The sequence below is a fragment of the Lepidochelys olivacea genome (genome assembly GCF_965140295.1).
Source record: "Lepidochelys olivacea isolate rLepOli2 genome assembly, chromosome: 28".
Lineage (NCBI taxonomy): Eukaryota > Metazoa > Chordata > Testudines > Cheloniidae > Lepidochelys > Lepidochelys olivacea.
In genome coordinates, this window is record NC_140438.1 from 2178947 (window position 1) to 2189622 (window position 10676).

Here is a 10676-nt window from a genome sequence, read left to right on the forward strand (position 1 = left end):
CTTTAGCCAGACCTGGGAGGAACACGTGTCCCCGGTGAAGAGGGCTGGGCTGCCCCAAGGAGGCAGGACCGAGGGTAAAAGCTGGAAGGTGCAAGGTGGGGATGGCAGAGGTGTCATACCTGGGCCACAAGGTGGGGAGCGGCCGCCAAAGCCCAGAGCTGGCCAAGGTCAAGATGGGGGCTCTTCACCCAGAGAGCCCGAATCGCAGCCCTCCAGACTGGAGCGCTGGGAGAAGACCCGATCTGAGTTTGAACCCCAGGGGTTTTGGGGTGGCAAAAGGGCACGAGCCGCATAAACCTCCCCACGTGCCGCCTGCGAGTGCCAACGGGCACGCCCGACCTAAGGGAGGGTGTGAAACAGGAAGGGCCTGGTGCAACTCCCACCAAGGAACGGGAGAGATGCTGGGGCATCCATGGTGGGTTTGAACTTCCCCAGGTCACCGGCTGAAATGACCCCGCTCAGTTCGGCCTCGAAGGGGGGAGAGATGTGACGAATTGGGGCTGTTCTTAATCTTTCCTCTGAATACTCTAGGGGTGCCTCAGTTTCCCCCTAGGCACCTCTTAAGATCTCTAGGTGGTGGGATAAGGGGGTGTGATTGTTGCAGAGCCTTAGAGGGTGAGTGTGAGGCTCTATAGCTGTTTTGGACCGTGTCCCCGTCATCTAATAAGCCTTCTGTTTTACTGGCCGGCTTGAGAGTCACGTCTGACTGCGGAGCTGGGGGGCAGGGCCCCCCAAGGAGCCCCACCCGGGCGGACAGCGCACAGTGGGGCAGGGGAGGCTGGGTGCTCCGAGGTCAGCCCCAGGAAGGTGGAAGCTGGGGAAGCGTCTTGCCCCGGGGACAGTCGGCTCTGAGAGAGGAGGGTCCCCACAGTCCTGCCTGGCTTTGTAGGGAGCAGTTCCAGAGCCCGGCCCGGGCACACCGTGACACCGCCCCCCCCGTGGTGGGTGACCCCTCACTGCCCCCCCCCCTTTAACACCCTCGATTCTGGTGCTGGGAGGGTTAACAGGCCTTGGCCCAGTGGGGGGCGCCCCCCCCCGACCTTTCAGCTGTTGACTATTAAACATGATGAGTTTTTCCTTAATTTCTCCCAGCAGGGCGGTCCTTGGGGGGGGGGGGCAGGGTGATGAAGTCACATCCCTTCCCCCCCCCCCCCCCGGTCTGTCTGCGGCTGAACAGAACAGGAATCCGCACACTGAGATGAGTGGGGGTCTTTGCTGAAGTGTCCTCCGGGACCCACCCTGGGAGGGGAGTGGGGTCTAGTGGTTAGAACAGGGGTCTGGGAGCCGGGACTCCTGGGTTCTCTCCCCGGCTCTGGGAGGGGAATGGGGTCTAGTGGTTAGAACAGGGGTCTGGGAGCCGGGACTCCTGGGTTCTCTCCCCGGCTCTGGGAGGGGAATGGGGTCTAGTGGTTAGAACAGGGGTCTGGGAGCCGGGACTCCTGGGTTCTCTCCCCGGCTCTGGGAGGGGAATGGGGTCTAGTGGTTAGAACAGGGGTCTGGGAGCCAGGACTCCTGGGTTCTCTCCCCGGCTCTGGGAGGGGAATGGGGTCTAGTGGTTAGAACAGGGGTCTGGGAGCCGGGACTCCTGGGTTCTCTCCCCGGCTCTGGGAGGGGAATGGGGTCTAGTGGTTAGAACAGGGGTCTGGGAGGCAGGACTCCTGGGTTCTCTCCCCGGCTCTGGGAGGGGAATGGGGTCTAGTGGTTAGAATAGGGGTCTGGGAGCCGGGACTCCTGGGTTCTCTCCTCGGCTCTGGGACGGAAATGGGGTAGGCGCCCCGATCAATATGCTGGAGAGGGGGACCTCCCCGGCACTAGAGAAAGGAAAAGATGTGCAGAGGAGAGAGATGCAAGGCCCCCCCTTCACCCTTCCCCCCCCACCCCCCCAGAGGTGATGGATCAGAGCTGGCACCTGTGACCTGCTCACACCAGAAGCTGGAGAGATGCTGCAGGCAGGGGGGCTGCAGACTCCCCCCGCCAGGCTGTCAGAGCTCAGCACCAGCTGTGCCCCCCCCCCACTGCTCCCACCGCCCCCCACTGCTAACGGGTCTCCCAGCCACCATCCCTGCAGGGACTGCGTCACCCCAGCGACAATGGGACGGGGGGCTGGGAGCCAGGACTCCTGGGTTCCCTCCCTGGTGCTGGGAGGGGAGCAGGGGCTGGAGGTTAGAGCAGGGGGGGCTGGGAGCCAGGACTCCTGGGTTCTCTCCCCAGCTGTGGGAGGGGAGTGGGGGCCGGTGGTTAGAGCAGGGGGGGCTGGGAGCCAGGACTCCTGGGTTCTCTCCCCTGCTCTGGGAGGGGAGTGGGGGCTGGTGGTTAGAGCAGGGGGGGCTGGGAGCCAGGACTCCTGGGTTCTCTCCCTGGCTCTGGGAGGGGAGTGGGGGCTGGTGGTTAGAGCAGGCGGGGCTGGGAGCCAGGACTCCTGGGTTCTCTCCCCAGCTGTGGGAGGGGAGTGGGGGCCGGTGGTTAGAGCAGGGGGGGCTGGGAGCCAGGACTCCTGGGTTCTCTCCCCGGCTCTGGGAGGGGAGTGGGGGCCGGTGGTTAGAGCAGGCGGGGCTGGGAGCCAGGACTCCTGGGTTCTCTCCCCGGCTCTGGGAGGGGAGTGGGGGCTGGTGGTTCGTTTCAGGTTCCCCATCTCTCACACGGGGCAGCTGATGACACTCCCGGGGGTGCCCATGGTCGTCCCCCTGTCTGCGTTCGCAAACCGCCCAGGGTCCCCGCGCTGCGAGGTGCTGAGACAAGAGGCCTTCGTCCCAGCCCCAGTCCGGCCCGCGTTTATTGGTGTCGGCAGCCACCTCGTGGCCTGGTTGTACTTGGGCTGGAGGTCGGGGGGTGGCGGGATGGAGGGTGCTTGGGAGAGATAGATGGCTGGCTGGAGGAAGGGCTGTGTGGATGGATGGAGGGAGGGAGAGAGGGATGAATGGATGGAGAAAGGATGGGCTGTGGGGGATGGATGGAGGGCTGTAGGGGAAGGAGGAATGGATAGATGGATGGAGGGCTTTGGGGGATAGAAGGAGGGATGGATGGATGGAGGGCTGTGTGGGATGGAGGGATGGAAAGAGGGATGGATGGAGGGCTGCAGGGGAAGGAGAGATGGATGGATGGAGGGCTGTGTAGGAGGGATGGAGGGCTGTGTGGGATGGAAGGAAGGATGGAGGGCTGTAGGGGAAGGAGGGCTGGAAGGAGGGCTGGAAGGAGGGCTGGAGGGCTATGGGGGATGGAAGGAGGGATGGATGGATGGAGGGCTGTGTGGGATGGAAGGAGGGCTGGAGGGCTGTGTGGGATGGAAGGAGGGATGGAGGTCTATGGGGGATGGAAGGAGGGCTGGATGGATGGAGGGCTGTGTGGGATGGAAGGAGGGCTGGATGGATGGAGGGCTGTGTGGGATGGAAGGAGGGATGGATGGATGGAGGGCTGTGTGGATGGAAGGAGGGATGGATGGATGGAGGGCTGTGTGGGATGGAAGGAGGGATGGAGGGCTATGGGGGATGGATGGATGGAGGGCTGTGTGGATGGAAGGAGGGCTGGATGGATGGAGGGCTGTGTGGGATGGAAGGAGGGATGGAGGGATGGAGGGCTGTGTGGGATGGAAGGAGGGATGGAGGGCTATGGGGGATGGAAGGAGGGCTGGATGGATGGAGGGCTGTGTGGGATGGAAGGAGGGCTGGATGGATGGAGGGCTGTGTGGGATGGAAGGAGGGCTGGAGGGCTGTATGGGATGGAAGGAGGGATGGATGGATGGAGGGCTATGGGGGATGGAAGGAGGAATGGAGGGCTATGGGGGATGGAAGGAGGGATGGAGGGCTGTGTGGGATGGAAGGAGGGATGGATGGATGGAGGGCTATGGGGGATGGAAGGAGGGATGGAGGGCTATGGGGGATGGAAGGAGGGATGGAGGGCTGTGTGGGATGGAAGGAGGGATGGAGGGCTATGGGGGATGGAAGGAGGGATGGAGGGCTATGGGGGATGGAAGGAGGGATGGATGGATGGAGGGCTGTGTGGGATGGAAGGAGGGATGGAGGGCTATGGGGGATGGAAGGAGGGCTGGATGGATGGAGGGCTGTGTGGGATGGAAGGAGGGATGGAGGGCTATGGGGGATGGAAGGAGGGATGGATGGAAGGAGGGCTGTGTGGGATGGAAGGAGGGATGGATGGATGGAGGGCTATGGGGGATGGAAGGAGGGATGGAGGGCTATGGGGGATGGAAGGAGGGATGGAGGGCTGTGTGGGATGGAAGGAGGGATGGAGGGCTATGGGGGATGGAAGGAGGGATGGAGGGCTATGGGGGATGGAAGGAGGGATGGATGGATGGAGGGCTGTGTGGGATGGAAGGAGGGATGGAGGGCTATGGGGGATGGAAGGAGGGCTGGATGGATGGAGGGCTGTGTGGGATGGAAGGAGGGATGGAGGGCTATGGGGGATGGAAGGAGGGATGGATGGAAGGAGGGCTGTGTGGGATGGAAGGAGGGATGGAGGGCTATGGGGGATGGAAGGAGGGCTGGAGGGATGGAGGGCTGTGTGGGATGGAAGGAGGGATGGAGGGCTGTGGGGTGCAGACGCAGGACTCCATGGGGCCCGGAGGGCTCCGGCTGGTTTAGCTCCGTGGCCCCAGCCCGGCTCCCCATGGCCCCGAATCACCGTCCGTCCCCTGCCAGCCTGCGCAGGGCCTCGGCCCCCAGCTCGAAGCAGTGCCAGTCGCTCGCCTCCGTCTTGTCCTGGGCCCCGAGGTGCCGGTACCATGCCAGGGCCTGGCTGTTCCACGCCGCCACCGTGAACTTCATCTCGCTGCAGCCCCGGGCCAGCACCGCCTGCCGCGACGGGGAGGGGCGGGTCACCGCATGGGGGAGCAGACGGGTCAGAGGGAAGGCGCATCCATGCATGGACAAATCTCACCAACTTAATCCAGCCCCATCTAATCATAATCCCAATCCAGGCCTTCCTAATCCCAATCTAGATACCAATCTAACCCTAATCCTAATACAGATGTCTAAAGTCCTACACTCAACCAAGACCAAATGATTCTGCCCTCTAATCCTAATCCAGACTCATTGTGTTCCTATCCTAATCCAGATTCCACCATCTAACCCTAATACAGATTCTACCTCTCCACTTGACACTGACTCCTCCTCTAACCCTAATCCAGATTCCCCCATCTCCACCTAATCCAGATTCCCCCAGATAACACTAGCCTTAATCCACTCTCCACTTAATCCACTTTCAATCCCTTATACCTATTGAGCCCTGTCACCCAAATCCCAACTACAGCTTGTGACGAAATTGGGGATTTTTGGAGCGCCTCAGTTTAACAAGGTGGTGAGAGAGGGTATTTGGTTGCCGGGACCCGCAGACAACAGCCTAGAGATGGGGGTTGCTAGGCCCGAGGGCCCTGTGCTGGGTTCAGACGCTCAATAAACCCTCCTGTTTTACACTGGCTGAGAGTCGCTCCGGTCCAGAGAAGAGGGTTTGGGAGTGGAGGTCCTGGGGTCCAGAGCGAGGGGACTCCCTGAGGGGGCCCACGGTGGGAGACAGGCGTGGTAAGGCTCAGAGAGGTGTGATTCCAGGAGGTGGGGGGGCTTAACCCCGAGAGAGAGTGGACAGCCAAGAAGGGCTCTCGCCCTGAAGGGACTATGCAGGGCCAAAAATGGGTGCGACATTTGAATCCATGACACAGCTATACAAATATATTCCAAACCCAGGGTACCTTTATCCAACTATCCATAATCCAAATCAAGAAAACAAATCACATCCTAATATTAATCCAGATGGTGTTTATCTAAACCTAACCCCAATTCTAATTCAGTCCATTTTATTTAACTCGACATTATCTAGCCTGAATCCCAAACCAGACCTCTTACTGTATCCCCAATCTGACTCTAAACCCAATCCAGACTCTTTAATCTGTCCCCAATTTACCCCAATCCCAATCCAGACTGCTTAATCCATACAAATCTACTCCTAATCCCAATCCAAACCACTTAATCTATCCCCAACCTACCTTCAATCCCAATCCAGACTTCTTAATCTACACCAACACAGGTTAACTCTATTTGCCCCTACTCCCAATCCAGACATATTAATCCATCCCAGCCTCCCCTAATCCAGCTTTACTGAGAGTGGCACCTTGAGGGCATGTCCCCCCGGGCCTGCTGCTGACCCCAGTGGGGGGCCGCCCCACCCCCTCTGGGATGGGGTGGGTGGGGTGAAGGAGAAGGGGGCGGGGTTTGTGCCTGATCACCTGACACTCCAGCCCAAATCCCGTGTGCCAATCCCCTGCCCTCATAGAATCATAGAATCAGACTATCAGGGTTGGAAGGGCCCTCGGGAGGTCATCTAGTCCAAGCCCCTGCTCAAAGCAGGATCGATCCCCAATTTTTGCCTCAGATCCCTAAATGGCCCCCTCAAGGATTGAACTCACAACCCTGGGTTTAGCAGGCCAATGCTCAAACCACTGAGCTATCCCTCCCCCACTGAGCTATCCCTCCCCCCTCATTGGGGTTGGCTGAGGGCGGGGGCAGAACCTGGGGGGTGGGGCAGAGGGAGAGGGGGTAAAATCTTACCTTAGCCATTTCACTCAGCAGCCAAAGCCCGGCAAAGGGGGTTACAGTTCGTTTGGGTCCATGTGGGCACTTCCCAACCCCCCCGCCATCAGCATCCATAGTCTCCTCCCCTTCTCTCCGTCCTCAAAACTGGGGTGAATGAGAGGGGAACCAGCCCTGTGAACGCCAGCGGAGTGACTCCTGATTGACTCCGGATTGAGTGACAGGGGAACTGGCCCTGTGAACGCCAGCGGAGTGACTCCTGATTGACTCCAGATTGAGCAAGAGGGGAACCGGACCTGTGAACGCCAGCGGAGTGACTCCTGATTGACTCTGGATTGAGCGAGAGGGGAACCGGCGCTGTGAACGCCAGCGGAGTGACTCCTGATTGACTCCGGATTGAGTGACAGGGGAACTGGCCCTGTGAACGCCAGCGGAGTGACTCCCGATTGACTCCGGATTGAGCGAGAGGGGAACCAGCCCTGTGAACGACAGCGGAGTGCCTCCGGATTGACAGCGTTAGTTCACATTAAGAGGACAGAGCTATCCTACTGGGCAACGTCACATTTCCCCTGCTTTGTTTTCCACATCCCTGTTACCTAGCTCGTTAACACTGATGGACTTGGCGGTGCAGATTATCGCCATGACCTGAACAGAGGGGGTGGAGTCTTCTGGGGCTGTCATCCTGAGCGGGCGGCCTTGACCCTTGGCTGAGCAATCCTGGCTCTTGGAACAGTTATGAAACGCACCAGCAGAAGCTCTTCCTTCTCTCTTGACTGCAAGGCTGATTCCTGCTGTTCACTCCACTCCGGAGTCAATCAGGAGTCACTCCACTGGAGTCACACTGGGGCTGATTTTGCCTCCTGCTCCCCATCTACTCCCCCGTCGTGGCTCATTCCCCAAAGTACGCAGCATGGCACCCTACCTCTGAATTCAGAGACCACATACAGATTCTCCAAGTAGACGATACGGCCTGTGTTCACACTGTAGCCAAAGAAGAATAAGACGTAGCTGATTAGGTGACCTGGGGGAGAGAGAGGGATCAAACAGGGGCCAGCCACTGTGGGGTAGGGATGGACTTGGGGGAGGCGGGGTACCACACAGGACCTGGGGTCCAGGTCCGGATCCAGCGAGAGTCGGGGTTGGACCTGGTTTAAGATGGGGATAAAGCCACAGAGTCAGAACTACTCTGGGTTCACACTAGCTCAGGATCCAGATCGCTGGCTCCAACGGAGTGACTCTTGATTGACCCCGGAGTGAATGAGATGGGAATTGGCCCCATTGACTCCACTGGAGTGACTCCTGATAGACACCAGAGTGAGCGAGAGGGGAATCGGACCTATTGACTCCAGCCTGACAACGGAGTGAGCAAGAGGGGAAATGGCCATGTGACCTCCAGTAGAATGACTCCTGACTGACACCGGAGTGAGCGAGAGGGGAATCACTGTTGACTCATCTCCAGCTTCTCGTCCACTGTCACCCCTAGGTCCTTTTCTGCAGAACTGCTGCCGAGCCATTCGGTCCCTAGTCTGTAGAGGTGCCTGGGATTCTTCTGTCCTAAGTGCAGGACTCTGCACTTGTCCTTGTTGAACCTCATCAGATTTCTTTTGGCCCAATCCTCCAATTTGTCTAGGTCCCTCTGTATCCTATCCCTACCTGCCACTCCTGTATCTACCACTCCTCCTAGTTTAGTATCATCCGCAAATTTGCTGAGGGTGCAATCCACACCATCCTCCAGATCATTAATGAAGATACTGAACAAAACCGGCCCCAGGACCGACCCTTGGGGCACTCCACTTGATACCGGCTGCCCTCTAGACATGGAGCCATTGATCACTACCCGTTGAGCCCGACAATCTAGCCAACTTTCTACCCACCTTATAGTGCCCAGCCCAGACTTCTTTAACTTGCTGACAAGAATACTGTGGGAGACCGTGTCAAAAGCTTTGCTGAAGTCAAGGAACACCACGTCCACTGCTTTCCCCTCATCCACAGAGCCAGTTATCTCATCATAGAAGGCGATTAGATTAGTCAGGCATGACCTTCCCTTGGTGAATCCATGCTGGCTGTTCCTGATCACTTTCCTCTCATGTAAGTGCTTCAGGATTGATTCCTTGAGGACCTGCTCCATGATTTTTCCGGGGACTGAGGTGAGGCTGACTGGCCTGTAGTTCCCAGGATCCTCCTTCTTCCCTTTTTTAAAGATGGGCACTACATTAGCCTTTCTCCAGTCGTCCGGGACTTCCCCCGATTGCCATGAGTTTTCAAAGATAATGGCCAATGGCTCTGCAATCACAGCCGCCAATTCCTTCAGCACTCTCGGATGCAACTCGTCCGGCCCCATGGACTTGTGCACGTCCAGCTTTTCTAAATAGTCCCGAACCACTTCTTTCTCCACAGAGGGCTGGTCACCTCCTCCCCATGCTGTGCTGCCCAGTGCAGCAGTCTGGGAGCTGAGCTTGTTTGTGAAGACAGAGGCAAAAAAAACATTGAGTACATTAGCTTTTTCCACATCCTCTGTCACTAGGTTGCCTCCCTCATTCAGTAAGGGGCCCACACTTTCCTTGGCTTTCTTCTTGTTGCCAACATACCTGAAGAAACCCTTCTTGTTACTCTTAACATCTCTTGCTAGCTGCAGCTCCAGGTGCGATTTGGCCTTCCTGATTTCATTCCTGCATCCCCGAGCAATATTTTTATACTCTTCCCTGGTCATTTGTCCAATCTTCCACTTCTTGTAAGCTTCTTTTTTGTGTTCAAGATCCGCAAGGATTTCACTGTTAAGCCAAGCTGGTCGCCTCCCATATTTACTATTCTTTCGACTCATCGGGATGGTTTGTCCCTGTAACCTCAATAGGGATTCTTTGAAATACAGCCAGCTCTCCTGGACTCCTTTCCCCTTCATGTCAAGAAGGCCAATGGCATTTTGGGATGTATACGTAGGGGCATTGCCAGCAGATCGAGGGACGTGATCGTCCCCCTCTATTCGACATTGGTGAGGCCTCATCTGGAGTACTGTGTCCAGTTTTGGGCCCCCCACTACGAGAAGGATGTGGATAAATTGGAGAGAGTCCAGCGAAGGGCAACAAAAATGATGAGGAGTCTGGAACACATGACTTATGAGGAGAGGCTGAGGGAACTGGGATTAATTAGTCTACGGAAGAGAAGAATGAGGGGGGATTTGATAGCTGCTTTCAACTACCTGAGAGGTGGTTCCAGAGAGGATGTTTCTAGACTGTTCTCAGTGGTAGAAGAGGACAGAACAAGGAGGAATGGTCTCAAGTTGCAGGGGGGAGGTTTAGGTTGGATTTTAGGAAAAACTTTTTCACTAGGAGGGTGGTGAAACACTGGAATGCATTCCCTAGGGAGGTGGTGGAATCTCCTTCCTTAGAAGTTTTTAAGGTCAGGCTTGACAAAGCCCTGGCTGGGATGATTTAATTGGGGATTGGTCCTGCTTTGAGCAGGGGTTTGGACTAGATGACCTCCTGAGGTCCCTTCCAACCCTGATATTCTATGATTCTATGAATTGGACCTATTGACTCCAGTATGACAATGGAGTGAGCAAGAGGGGAAATGGCCATGTGAACTCCAGAAGAATGACTCCTGATTGACACCGGAGTGAGCTAGAGGGGAAGCAGTCCTGTGCACTCCAGTAGAGTGACTCCTGATTGACACCGGAGCGAGGATTATGAATTTACGTACCTTGCTTGTCGTCTTGCTCTGGGGCCAGTTCTGCTACGAGACATTGGTAGAAGGGGTCCCCTCCAAACCTGTCAGCCCCCAACACTACAGGGAGAAATGGAGCAGACAGACAACAGGTATGGGGAGGAGTTTGGGGTGGTGGTGGGAAGGATTGGGGGGGGGTCAGGAATGAGATTGGGGAAAACTAGGAGTTCGGGGGAAGTTTGGGGGGAAGGCCAGAAGGGGGCCAGAGGGGTGAATTTGGGGGAGGTTTCCAGGGAAGGTTGGGAGGTCAAAGTGAGTTGGGGTGGATCAGGCTGAGTTTGGGGGTGTCCCCTCCCCATGCCCGGCCCCCCACTGTCTGGCTCACCCTGGGAGTTAATTGTCACCTTGTCCAGCTCGTTATGATATTCAGCAATCTCCTTGGGGGAACAAACAGAGCCAGAGCATGACGAAGCAGAACTG